Source organism: Terrapene carolina, unplaced genomic scaffold (genome assembly GCF_002925995.2).
Source record: "Terrapene carolina triunguis isolate 2854851 unplaced genomic scaffold, T_m_triunguis-2.0 Scaffold23, whole genome shotgun sequence".
Classification (NCBI taxonomy): domain Eukaryota; kingdom Metazoa; phylum Chordata; order Testudines; family Emydidae; genus Terrapene; species Terrapene triunguis.
In genome coordinates this window covers 12223495-12237116 of record NW_020664374.1, presented here as the reverse complement: position 1 = coordinate 12237116, position 13622 = coordinate 12223495, and positions in this window count along the sequence as shown.

The window sequence follows — 13622 nt, the reverse complement described above, 5'->3', positions numbered from 1 at the left end:
TATGGACTATGATTTGGGAAACAGTTTGCTGTGCTTGGTATTTGTATGGACATTTTCAAAAATAAAAATCTGTTTATTTTACAGTACTTGATTCAGTGCCCGATTATACAATAAAAACATCCATTTCAAAACTTGGCTTTTGTGTTCTGTGGCATTTTCATGGTCCATACGAATAAAATGAAATATGGGGGGGGACCAGCAATCTTAAACCAGTAACTAAAACATGCTGCTTTTACAATGCATGGCAGAGCTGGATGAGGTTTTCTTCTGATATTCTGAAACTGCTGAGACTCTCTGACGGCCAATGAAGCCGGCATGTGTACAATGATCATTTTAAGGCTGTAAATCCAAGTTGGGGTTCAGTGGAGCAAACTGTGGAACCCCTATAGGAAACTAAGTGCAAGAATAGAATGGCTGAATGGTTAAGGGTGTTGCTCAGCCTGGCTTACAGAGACCAAAAGGAAAGCTGCTCACTGACATAGCTTTTCCTCTTTCTGCTTTTATTCCTCCTGACTGCTAAATCTCTCAGCTGATCAGGCAAAGGAACCTCATTGAGCAGTGGTTCCCATCCATGGTCGACAGAGCATTTGTGGGTGGGCTGTCGAGATTTGACTGATCATGGAGTAATGGCTCCTTCTCTTTTCCAGCTGCTAAATCGCAATAAAAGAAGTTAGAAGTACAATGAATATTTTGCAGACATTGCTTTTCTATGTAAGCAATTGCTGTAGTTGCAACAAGGATGATATAGAATCATCAGTGGGAGGTGAAGGTGGTCCATGTGACTACTAATGGGAAGGGAGGGTGTGTGTGATTGCAAATGGGTGACTGAGCACGATGCCACATGTAAGAGTTGGTGGGTCCGTGACACAATCCTCATCACTTTGACCATCACCCCTCTCTTAGTAGTTTTCCACTGGCTCCCATTCCTCTGTTATATCGCTTTCATGGCCCAATCCCAATCTATTTCCCATCCAAGGCTGGTCTTAGGGATGGTCGATATTGGCGACTGCCCAGGGCACTGTGGTTAGTGGGGGGGGGGGCACCATCAATAGAGTGTAACAATAACAGCTTGAGAACCTCTGAGCTAGATGAACCCTTGTTATGGGTTGAGTTAAAACACCATTGAGGGGTAAGTGTGAATTCACCCTTCAATTAACATAACTGTAAACATAAGAGCGACTAAAGGTCTGTATGAATCGACCCAGGAGCTTTTGGGCTCAGTATTGTTTTGGGTAGGTGTGTTTGGGAGAATACTGAGGTCACAGACAAGAACAGAGAGAGGCAAAAGAAAAAAGGGAAGAGAAGCCAAGCAGGAACCTGTAAGCACAATGTGACCCTGGAACAAAGCGAGAGAGAGAGAGAGAGAGAGCTTTTGGGTCTGTTAGCCAAAAGAGGGTTGGAGGTTGGTAGGCTGCTCCTTTTGGTTTGTGGTTCCTTCTGTGTTCAGAGACACAGGACTTCATACATTCCTTGTAAATAAACAAGATTACATCAGAGAAATACCTGGCTACCACTAATTTCTACTCCCAGCTGGAACACCCCCAGGGCCTCAAACTTTGACTAGCTGCTTGGGTCAATACGGGTAACACTATCATCACTCATTCAGTATCGAAAGGTTGAGAGTCTTGTTACATGCTGCAGAGCTGAAATCACTGATGTCTAAGTATTAGACCTACTTTGGGACAGTGTCTCTATTGCAAGAGACTGCCCAGTGTGCACCAGCAGTGAGTCTCCACCACTAACAGCTGAAATCACTGAGAGCTGAAATCACTAAGAGCTGTGTTAGGGTGGGGGGGCTGAAGACATCTTAGTGTGGCCAGCAGGGCGGCTGGCAGAGAGGAGCAGCAGGCAGCCAGCAGAGAGGCGCAGCAATCGGGTCATTGGGGCGACGAGCGGGTGCCCGAGCAGCAGAGCGTATAAGGTGCCTCCTTATTCCCCCCTCCTCCACATAGGGTGGGAGATGAACTCTACGGATGAACCTCTGAATTTTGGGGCTGCACTGGACAAGGAAAACAACTTTGAGTGGGGTGCAAAGAAGGGACAGGCATGTTAAAGGGACTTTTGGGTTGCTAGACTTAAGACCCTGAGGGGAAAAGGACACTGCCCACCTTACTTGGGGGTGGGTCTTTTGCTCATGATTTATGTTTATGAACCCTAGTTGTGGTGTTTTCTCAAATTAATGCTGAGTTACTTCCCTCCTTTTATTAAAAGTTTTTGCTACACTCAGACCCTGTGCTTGCGAGAGGGGAAGTATTGCCTCTCAGAGGCGTCCAGGGGGTGGTGTGTAATTGTCCCAGGTCACTGGGTGGGAGCTCGAGCCAGTTTTGTGTTGTGGTGTTGAAAGGGAACCCCTAGATACTGAACCCAGCCCTTGTTGCTGCCGGCTGCACCTGGCAGAAGGGTTACATCATATTTACTGAAAAGTAAGGGGGGAAGCTTACTGCCTTTGGTTTTCACAAAAGATGTTCCAGCCTTCATAAACTAGCAAAAATTTGATAATTTAGTGTCCCCCTCCCCAATCCAGTGGGGATAATTTTTATGTACTGCAGCCTTACAAGTGAGATTCTGGTGTGTTTAGTTATAAGGAAGGCTGTGACCCTTTCCAACTTTTTTCAGCACTGCTCTTCTGCCATATGATTGACAGTGTCATTAATAATGCCGTCTCTAAGAGAGAATGCTGTGAGAGAGGGGAAACTGCTGGGAAAGACAGCTCAGAAATATAGGACGTGTGGAAACCTGCCATCCCTTCTTTGCCCTCGTGTAGCTGCATCCCCAGCTATATATATAAAAAGGCAAGTCTGCACTCATCCTTCCATCTGTTGCTTCCCTCCCTGACCCCATCCTACATTCCCCAATGACACAGAAATATGCCCGTTAAGGATGTGTTTGAAATCCTAATCTGAACAAAAGCAGCAGGAGAGGGATGTCAAGCCCTCAGGCCCTGATTCTCCTCTCGCTTACCCAAGTTTTACATTTGTTGGCTTCAAAGCAGTGACTCCTGATTTACACTGGTACAGGTGAGAGGAGAACCAAGCCCATAATCTTCAGATTCCATTGGGGTCAAAAATCCAGCAAAGCATGAACACTTGTGCTATCAGACCAGCATTCCTAATAAATCATGTCTCTGGAGTGGGTGCATTAGCTGCTAGAAAAGCTGCCCAGTTTCTCACGAGCTGTTTCTCAAGCCCAACACAGGTGTGTTTTAAAATGTACAGTTCAATTGCATTCTGCTTGGGTGAATTGTTAGGGCAATGTTATACCATTTCCTTAAGGCAGTATGCAGAACAATTCTCTTGGCTGGTACTGAGTTACATTTAACATGGGAACAGCTGGAACATAAGGTAAGATACAATAAAGCAGCATAATTCTATTGTTTCTGTTAGTTCCATTTAAAAATGGAGGCGGTCTAAAGCAGTTGAAAAGTCTACTTCCTCCAGCTGTTTATCAACATTTATATAACTATTCTAGTGTATGGAGAGGTTTCCTCTCAAGGAGAATTGGACCTTTTCTTTTTAATTCCTCCTGAGGCTGCTTTGTTGTTAGACATTTTCTAGAAAATCCACTGTAGCATGTAATAGGTTGCAATCAACCCCCTGAAAGATATACTGTAAAAGCGTTGTTGTGTCTCCTGCTGGCTGATGAATGAAACAAAACTAGGGTTAGTGGAAAATGAAATAGTTTTGACTACCAATCAGCCTTTCAAATCACATGAAAATGTTCCTGAGAATGTTTGTTTCTTTTTTGAAATTTTTGTATCTTTCCATAAGGAAAAACACCTTACCTGGGTATAGGTTTTGGGTTCTCCCCAGTTTGTGTCTTTTCTCTTCTTGTTCTGTCCCCCATCCCAGAAGTTTTGGTTTTAAATTTAAAAAATAAATGTTTGCAGGAAATTAAATAAACATACAAAATAATGTGGGGAAAAAATGACCTCTTTTCCACTCACTGTCATCAAAACATGAAATAGAATAAAAACAATCAAATGCAGAAAAGGTACAGTTCTCAGGGTATGTCTACATTACAGCCACGACAGCAGCTGTGCCACTGTAGCACTGCTGTATAGACGCTTCCTACATCAACTTAAGGGCTTTGGGGGGGGAGGCGGTTCAGCATAGTTAATCCACCTCTCCAAGAGGCAGTAGGTAGGTTGATGGAAGAATTCTTGCAGATAAATGTAGATTTATTTCCCAACTAGCACTGACATTTCCTTTGACCTTAGGAAAGTCACATCACCCTTCTGACTCAGTTTCCCTCTGTAAAACGGGAATGATTCTCCCATACCTTTGCAAAGCACTTTGAAATCAATGGATTTGAAAAGCACTAGGTAACTGCAAAATATTAATTTTGGTCAGTAAATTTGGTACTTTCTGATTTTGACCTCGTGGAAAATACTGTGGAAAGCAGACCTTTCTCATAAAATGTTAAGTAAATGTGTTTGGCAAAGACAACAACAAAAACAATCCAAAACCAGGACATTCAGAGGCCAAAGAAGCTATCACAGCTTTTTCAAAACACAAAATCATTTTAGGAGCAGTTTGAACATGGAACAATGATGCAGGTCAGTCATGTTCCAAGAGAAACAGAAATAGGTCAAATGAATTCATCCTTGTCACACAAATGAGTAGTGGTTGATACCAACAAACAGAGAGGGTCAAATAGTAAAAAAACACATGTATGTGAATATTTCTGTAAATATATGGTTTGCTCGGTTTCTCTGCTATTGATTGGGTCATATTTAGAGCTGGGCAGAAACCAGTTTTCCCATCCCATGAAAATTTTTGAGGTATTGAAAAATTTTTCCGCCATGGGAAAATGTCGTAATGTCGACAATTATTGTGAACCGAAAGTCTGGACAAAATATTGGTTTGGGTCAATCAAAACAGTTTGTTTTGAAAATTTTAAAGTGTTTCATGAACAGTTTCAGTTCTGACAAATCAGCATTTCATGTATTTTTGCATGTATTTGGATAAACACTAGGTATCACAAGCAATTTAACTGTCTGTGAACCACCCAGAGGCTTCTTCATCCAGACTATTCAGCAGGGCCGGCGCAACCCATTAGGCGACCTAGGCGGTTGCCTAGGGCGCTACACTTTGGGGGGCGGCAACCGCGGCGGTATTTCGGCTGCGGGACCTTCCGCCACCTCTGTGGGGGGGCGGCATTTCGGGGCGGGACCTTCTGCTGCCTAGGGCGGCAGAAAAGCTGGCGGTGCTCCTGCTATTCAGGAAATACTTACAAATACAAAGCCATTCACAGAAATCAGGATCAGTTTGTGAATGATACACAAATAGAAAGAACAGCCTAAATTCACCACATCCATTAATCCCAATGCATTATTCAAACAATTCTACAAACAAGTCTGTCTCATTAGAGTCTTGACGGTGTTCTCTTGTGGATAGGATGAAATATGAGTTCATCATCTTTGAATCTATGAAGTGAGTGTTCCATATTATTAATACTGGGAAATCACTCAGGATGAATAAATTCAGTACAAACACCAGTACTGGAAACTGAATAAGCTATTAGCCAGTTATAAGACTGAATTACTGCCTAGTTATGAATGGCTTCATGCATATTTTAAGCCATGTAAAAATAAGCTTGTTACCCATACTGAATTTTACATAGCTGTATGAAGAGACTCCCCTTCTGATAGTTCTATTCTGAATAAAGTAACAGAGTTAGTTTGGTACAGTGATGTGCAGATTCTATAGAATTATTTTCATAATGTACCTGCGCTTGGGTAAGTTATTTTGTCTGAATGAATATTGTAGCATTGAGCCAAACCATGTTTTGTCTGAGATGGGAAACCAGGATCCTGACCTTTTGTGTCCATTAAAGATCCCATGGCATTTTCCCACAAGAGTAAGGGCATTAGCCCCAGAACCTGGCCAAATGTCATCTTTAGTAATGGAATAATCAGGGGCGGATCATGCCTCCTGAAATCCATCTTCCATGGGGAGCCTTTACATACACCGCTCTTGCATGAGAGTACCTCAGCTATCTATTCAGCGGCTTCCCCAGCTTCCATTAGCAAGCTCCACCGGATTCAGGAAACCACAAATGGGAAGGGGATACATACTGGTAGGACTGGGTATGGGGAATGCATGTCTTCCTCCAATCGGCCTAATAGGGTCAGGGAGGAAATATTATACAACCTGGACCGTATTATACTTCTCCATCTCCATGGTTTAAGGAGGGACCTGTCCTGGGAAGTCCCGACAACATAGCATCAGTGGAGTCGAGCTGTCAGGCAGCAGGTGAGGAAGAGTGCGCCTGAGTTAGTGCAGAGGCACAAAGCCACCTACTCGTGCCCCAGGATCTGTAGGGTTTGTGAGCAGGTCTTGCAGCCTGTTCTGGGTAGAGCTGGGCAAAATGTTTTCGGAGAATAGGAAATGTGCCAGAAAATGTATTTTGGGGGAGGGCACCAAAATGATTTGTGAATTCGGGTAGAACGCGGCAAATAGGTTTGGCCAAAAAAAAAAAAATCAGAAATGTTGAACTGTTTCCTTTTGAAAACTTCATTTTGAATTGACACTTGGACCATTTCATTCAATCCAAATGGAAAGAAAAAAACAAAAGAAATCAGTCTGAAATGAAAGTATTATTAGGTATTATTATTATGGGGAGGTAATGGTGCTTTCAGTTTAGGTAATGAACTGAAAGATCAATTATTCACTCAGTTCTAGTTGGTGGGGTGGGAGGGGAGGTATGTGGCATACGTTCTTCTACTCTGCCACAACCCTCAATGTTCTATTTGGGAAGAAATTGCTGTGAGAGACGGATGCTAGTGATCTTCTGTATGTCCAAGCTGAACAAATAAAAAAAGGAAACATCAGGTTTGAACTAGTGTAAATGGTGAATTCTCTGTAACTTGAAGTCTTTAAACCATGCTTTGAGGACTTCAGAAGGACTGCCAGAAGTTGGGAATGGGTGACAGGGGATGGCTCACTTGACGAATACCTGTTCCGTTCATTCCCTTTGAAGCACCTGGCATTGACCACTGTCGGAAGATAGGACACTGGGCCGGATGGACCTTTGGTCTGACCCAGTGTGGCCATTCCTATGTTCTTACATTCTCAGTAACTCAGACAGAGGTTAGGGGTCTATTTCAGGAGTGGGTGAGGTTCTGTGGCCTGCAACATGCAGGAGGTCGGACTAGATGATCATGATGGTCCCTTCTGACCTTAAAGTCTGTGTCTATGAGCCATCAACAGTGGGGAAAAAAACCTTGATTTATACAATGCTTTCGTTTTAGATAATCTACTATGTTATTAATCATATCGCTAAATAAATGTGTTTAGGTAAAATACAGGATTTATGCCAAGCACATGGAGTAAAAAATCTTGGCCCCATTAAAGTCAACAGTAATTTTGCAACTGACTTCAGTGGAGCCAGAATTTCATGCATATGGACTATATCCAAGGTGGATAGGCGTATGTGAAATTCCTATTGAATATGGAAATCTCCACCAACCAGAGACTGTTCTAACAACTGAGCCCTTTTAAAGTTTTTCAAAGGAAATTCTTCACAATGATGCTGCAATGAAGAATCCCCCCGGGCAAAAATTAAAAGCTAATCTGTTTGGCAACAGAACAAAAGACTCTTAAAACAGGATTCACTTATGTACTTTTTTATGTAGATATTCTTGTATTTGTATCTAGTATTTTAATAATATGAGTCAGCGGAAATACTTTAGACTCCAAACTCTTTGAATAGTGTAATCAACAATGCTACGTGTTTTGTTGGTAAATGTACTAACAGTACCTGATATTATCATAGCTAGATACTTTTTTTTAATAGAGATCATGGCCAGCTTGCATCTGCTCATCCTATCCTGCATTAGCTAATTATCACTGATAAATGTAAGTGTCATCCACAGATGATATCAAACCTGGAACAGCTGGAATCAAATTCATGTGGGAGCATCGTTCTATCATCTTGACACTAATCGTATGATAGACTGCACATAGGAATCAAAGTCAGTCTGTAAAAAAGAATGATTTAGCTTGTGTCATGTAGATTTCCCTACACAAATCTCTTCTGGTGGGCGTGCAACTAACCCACTGTGACGCTGTGGATAAGAAAGATGACCATGTGTATCTTTGTCCCTACCACTGTTATACAATTGGAACCAATCTTGTACAAAATAGGTCATATAAGGTGTCAATGGAAAAGTTACAATCTATTAAGTATGATTATCCTGGTTAAAGCCATGTATCACCTCTGTATCTGAAGTTATGAATATTGGCTATGCATTGGTGTCTAATACCTGTTTGTATTCCTGGCTGACAACCACAGATGGATTTACATTAGGGCTATGTGTTGATGGCCCATTAAGGACACTTCACTCTAACAATGGGCCATAGAAGAGACTCATCCCACCCAATAGATCTTCCTGCAGATGACCTAGGCCCCGTCTACACTGGCAAGTTTGTGCACAGTAAAGCAGCTTTGAGTGGTGTAACTCCCGAGGTGTACACACTGCCAAGCCACTTAGTGTGCAGAAACTGCGCAGATGTAGTCCTCTTAAAAAAAAAAAACACCTCGACAAGAGGCGTTGAGCTTTCTGTGCCGGGGCTACAGCGCTGTGGTGCCAGTGTACAAACCGTGGTGATTATAGTGCTGTGATTGGCCTCCAAGAGGTGTCCCACAATGCCTGTTCTCACCTCTCTGGTCATCGGTTTGAACTCTACTGCCCTGCCCTCAGGTAACCAACTGTCAGCCCCACCCCATACATTCCTTTGCAAATTTGAAAGTCCCCTTCCTGTTTGCTCGGTGATGTGTGCAGTGGTCTCAGCGCATCTTTCCAGGTGGCCATGCCTGCTCCACACACCAGGTAATTCCCCGCTTGAAGCAATGCTGAACTGCTGGACCTCATCAACATTTGGGGAGAAGAGGCTGTCCAGTCACAGCTGTGCTCCAGCCGTCGGAATTATGATACCTATGGACAGATTTCTAGATGCATGACAGAAAGGGGCCGTGACTGGGACACATTGCAGAGCAGGTTCAAAGTGAAAGAGCTGCAGAATGCCTACCAAAAGGCACAGGAGGCAAACCGCTGCTCCGGTGCTGTGCTCACGAGCTGCCAGTTCTACAAAGAGCTGGATGTGATACTCGGTGGCAACTCCACCTCCACTGCGAAGGACCCTGTGGATACTTCATTGGCTTGCATGCCAGTCTAGAGTGGACCAAGCCAGGAGGAGGCAATCTTGAATGAAGAGGGTGAGGGGGACCCAGAGGCAGAGGAAGACTCAGAGGCCAGAGATGCATGCAGATAGGAACTCTTTTCTACCCCAGAGGAGCCTAGCCAGTCACAGCAGTCAGAGCTTGGCGAAGCACAAACAGGAGAGGAGGCCCCTGGTAAGTGGATCTGATTTGGGGAATTGCTGAAGCGAGTTGTTGGGGGCAGGAGGGTTGCAGAAAGCAGGCTTGTCTCCCACCTCATGCCTAGTTTGAGCGGCAGAACAGGCTGTTGATACACTCCCTCACTTCACGGGAATGTCCCTCAGAGATCTCCAGGAAACTCTCGTGGAGATACTGGGCAATCCGCTCCCGCAGGTTCCTCGGCAGAGCTGCTTTGTTTCTTGCCCCATTAACGGTAACTTTCCCATGCCACTGTGCCATCACAGGGGTGGGGGGACCATTGCTGCACACAGGCGAGCCGCATAGGGGCCAGGGTGGAAGCCGCAGGCTTGGAGAAGACCCTCCCTTGATTCCCTGCTCACTCTCAGCAGCGAGATATCTTCCATAAAGATCACATCCTGTGGAAAGTGTGGGGACAGGAATGATTATCAGACCCCCTACAATGCTGGCTCTCCTCAAGAGCCACGTGACCAGTGTACAGCAGGGTCCGGGAAGAGTAATTTTCCTTGCCCCTGCAGTTACTCACCATTTTGGGGGTCTTTTGAGGTCAGCCGTTAGTGACAGGTGTGTGAGTACTGGGTGTGTTTTAAAGCACTGAAACAGTGTTGTCTGTGTTGCAAACAATACTGCTTCTGTAAAATGTTGCATTTAAACTTCACAGAGATGACCATGGGAGCCCAGCCTCCCTCTTTATCAGCAGCAGAACGGTTGCAAAGAATTAGAAAGCATCCAAGAAGAACTAAGGAGGACTTTATGTGTCAGATTATGATGTACGCCGAGAAAAAGGAATTGAAGGAGTGGCAGGACAGTGAGAAGAGGGATTGAAAGGAAAACGCGGCTCACCCGAAAGAAGCCATGGAGTGGCTCTTAACAGTTATGAAGCTCCAGGCGATACTAGCTCTTCAAACCGAGCAGCTCTGCGCCCGCCCTCCCCTGCAGCGGCTGTCGCAAAACTGTTTCCCATGCATCCCCCCTACAACCTCTTATCAACCTCCTGGCTCCACTCTCTACCCGCAGCATTCCACTCCTCCCCCTCACAGTCCAGCAGTGTGGAGTCCCAGTACCCACTGCACTCAACACCCATCCCTCTGCAGTTTGGCCCTGCTGAAGTACAACACCCACTGCATTGTACTCCCTGGACATACACAAATCTGTAGCCATCCCGGGACCCCTCCTCCTCTTGAGACCTTCCCTTCCCCCATCCCCCTCCCTGCTGATGAATTTTTTCATTTGACTCTCTCCTCTGATTGTTGTTTGTGTTTGTTTGAAAGCAATCTTTATTCTATTAAGTGAAAGCAAAAAGAGCACTGCAAAGCAACATACAATTATGTTAAGGCCCCTTCTTGCATCATGTGCACCAATCACCTCCTAGCATTACAAGCATTGCAATCCCGAACATAGCAACAAATATTAGTGGCTTTCAGCTTCAAATTGCTGCCTCAAAACATCCCTGATCCTTATGGCCCCGCGCTGTGCTCCTCTAATAGCCCTGGTCTCCGGCTGTTCAAACTCAGCCTCCGGGTGCTGAGCCTCTGTGGTCCAGTCCTGAGTGAAGCTTTCACCCTTCCCTTCACAAATATTATGGAGCGTACAGCATGCAGCTATAAGCATAGGAATATTGTCATTGGCCATGTCCAGCTTCCCATACAGGCATCACCAGCGGGCTTTTAAACGGCCGAATGCACACTCCACAGTCATTCTGCACTTGCTCAGCTTGTTGTCGAACCGCACCTTGCTGTTGTCAAGTTGCCCCTTGTATGGCTTCATGAGCCACGGCATTAAGGGGTAGGCAGGGTCTCCCAGGATCACAATGGGCATTTCGACTTCCTTTACGGTGATCTTCTGGTCCAGGAAGAAAGTCCCTGCTTGCAGCTTCTTGAACAGGCCAGTGTTCCGAAAGATGCGTATATCATGCACCTTTCTGGACCAGTCTGTGTTAATGTCTGTGAAATGCCCACGGTGATCCACAAGCGCCTGGAGAACCATTGAGAAATACCCCTTGCGATTAATGTACTTGGTGGCTTCAAGGAGTATGTGAAAGATCTTTGAAAAATGTGGGTCCTTACACATTGATATTCATTAAATGCTGGTCCTTAAAGCAGTTATGTTAATGTGCAATATGCCAGTGTCCTGTACAGGGGGAAAGGATGTTTCTAAATAAAGTTGTGGATGCTCTAGAGCAGTGTTTCTCAAACTGGGGTCCGCGGAACCCTCGGGGTCCCTGAGGTACTCCAGGGGGGCCGTGGGCCACACTGATGAACTCCTCCCCCCCCCAACACCTCCCTGTCCTTCCCAGCACCTCCTCCCACCACGGAACAGCTGTTCCCTAGTGTGAAAGAGGCACTGGGAGGAGCGGGGACTCTGGGACCGCCCGCTCCCGGAAGCAGCCAGCATGTCTCTGCGGCCTGGAGGGGGAGGCAGGGGGTCTCTGCACGCTACCCCCAGCCTGAGCACCAACTCTGCAGTTCCCATTAGCCAGGAATTGTGGCTAATGGGTGCTGTGGGGGCACTGTCTGTGGGCAGGGGCAGCATGCGGACACCCCCTGGTCCCCCCACCTAGGAGCTGCTGCCAGAGGGATCTTCCAGTCACTTTTGGGAGCCACCCAAGGTAACTGCTGCCCCTCTCACCCCCTCTTTCACCCCAAACTCCTGCCCCAGCCCAGAGCCTACACCCAAACTCTCTCCCAGAACCCGCACCCCCTCCCACACCCAAACTCCCTCCCATACCCCTCACCCCCTCCTGCACCCTACCCCTCTGCCCCAGCCCTGAGACCCCTCAAGCACCCCTTCCCACACCCAACCTCCCAGCCCAGAGCCCATATCCCCTCCTGCACCCAACCCCCTACCCCAGCCTGGTGAAAATGAGTGAGGGTAGGGGAGAGCAAGCGACGGAGGGAGGGGGGAGGGGGTGAGTGGGGGCATGGCCTCAGGGAAGGGGGCAGGGCAGGAGCATGGCCTTGGGGAAGAGGGTGGGGCCAGGGTTGAGCGGAGGGACTTGGGGGTCCCCCAAAAATTTTAAATCAAAATGGGGATCTTTGGCTTGTTAAAGTGTGAGCACTGCTGCTCTAGAGCCCTGCGGGTGTTCTTGGCTCATTATATTTAGGCTATCAGGTTTTTAAGAGGATCTACATATATAAGGAAGGGCTTGGCTGCACTACCACTTTTGTCAGTATAATTTATGTCACTTGGGATATGAAAAAAACACACCACTGTGGACAGCGCTAGGTCAACAGGAGAGCTGCTCCTGCCAACATAGCTACCGCTGCTTGTGGAGGTGGTGTTAGTATGTCAACGGGAGAGCTCTCTCCTGTCGGCTTAGACCAGCTACATAGGAGATCTTACAGAGGCAAAGCAGCATCGGTACACTCGCTAGTGTAATTATGGCTTAAGTAAAAATGTTCTGTCTGTCTAGGGTTTTGGACTGCATTCATTCCCATAGTATGAGCATCTTGCATGCATAGGTTTTAATTTATCCATCTTTAAAACAGGGCTAATACACATATTTCTAGCAGTGGTGTCATAAGGACTGATTCATTCATTAATGTCCATCAGGTGCTTTGAGATCCATGAAAGAAACATCTCAGACAAATGACAAGTATTGTTAACTGATTGTCCTTCACAGGGGAAAGAAGTGACCCAGGCTGGGGAAAAGCTAGTTTAAAAAATTGGCTCTCTCCTGGCTGGTAGATAAATTGGTGGAAGAGAGAGAACGTGTTCCTGCCAGAGGCACATGTTTTGGGTGGAAAGAATTAGAACAGGGGTCGGCAGCCTTTCAGAAGTGGTGTGCCAAGTCTTCATTTATTCATTCTAATTTAAGGTTTCGCGTGCCGGTAATTCATGTTAACGTTTTTTAGAAGGCGTCTCTCTCGAAGTCTATATTATATAACTAAACTATTGTTGTATGTAAAGTAAACAGGTTTTCAAAATGTTTAAGAAGCTTCATTTAAAATTAAATTAAAATGCTGATCTTACGCCCCAGCCTGCTCCACTCGCTTCCAGCCTGGGGTTCTGTTCACCTAGGCCTGCAGCGGGCTGAGCAGGGCCTGTGGCCAGGACGCTGGCTGGCAAGGGGCCGGCAGCCGGGACCCCTGGGTGTGTGTGGGGGGGTTCAGGGGTTAGGGCAGAGGGTGCAGGGCAGAAGGCTGGGTGTGTGTGTGGGGGGGTTCAGAGGTCAGGGTAGAGGGCAGTGGGGATGTGGGGGGTTCAGGGCAGAAGGCCGGGGGTGTGGGGGGATTCAGGGGTCAGGGCAGAAGGCTGGGGTG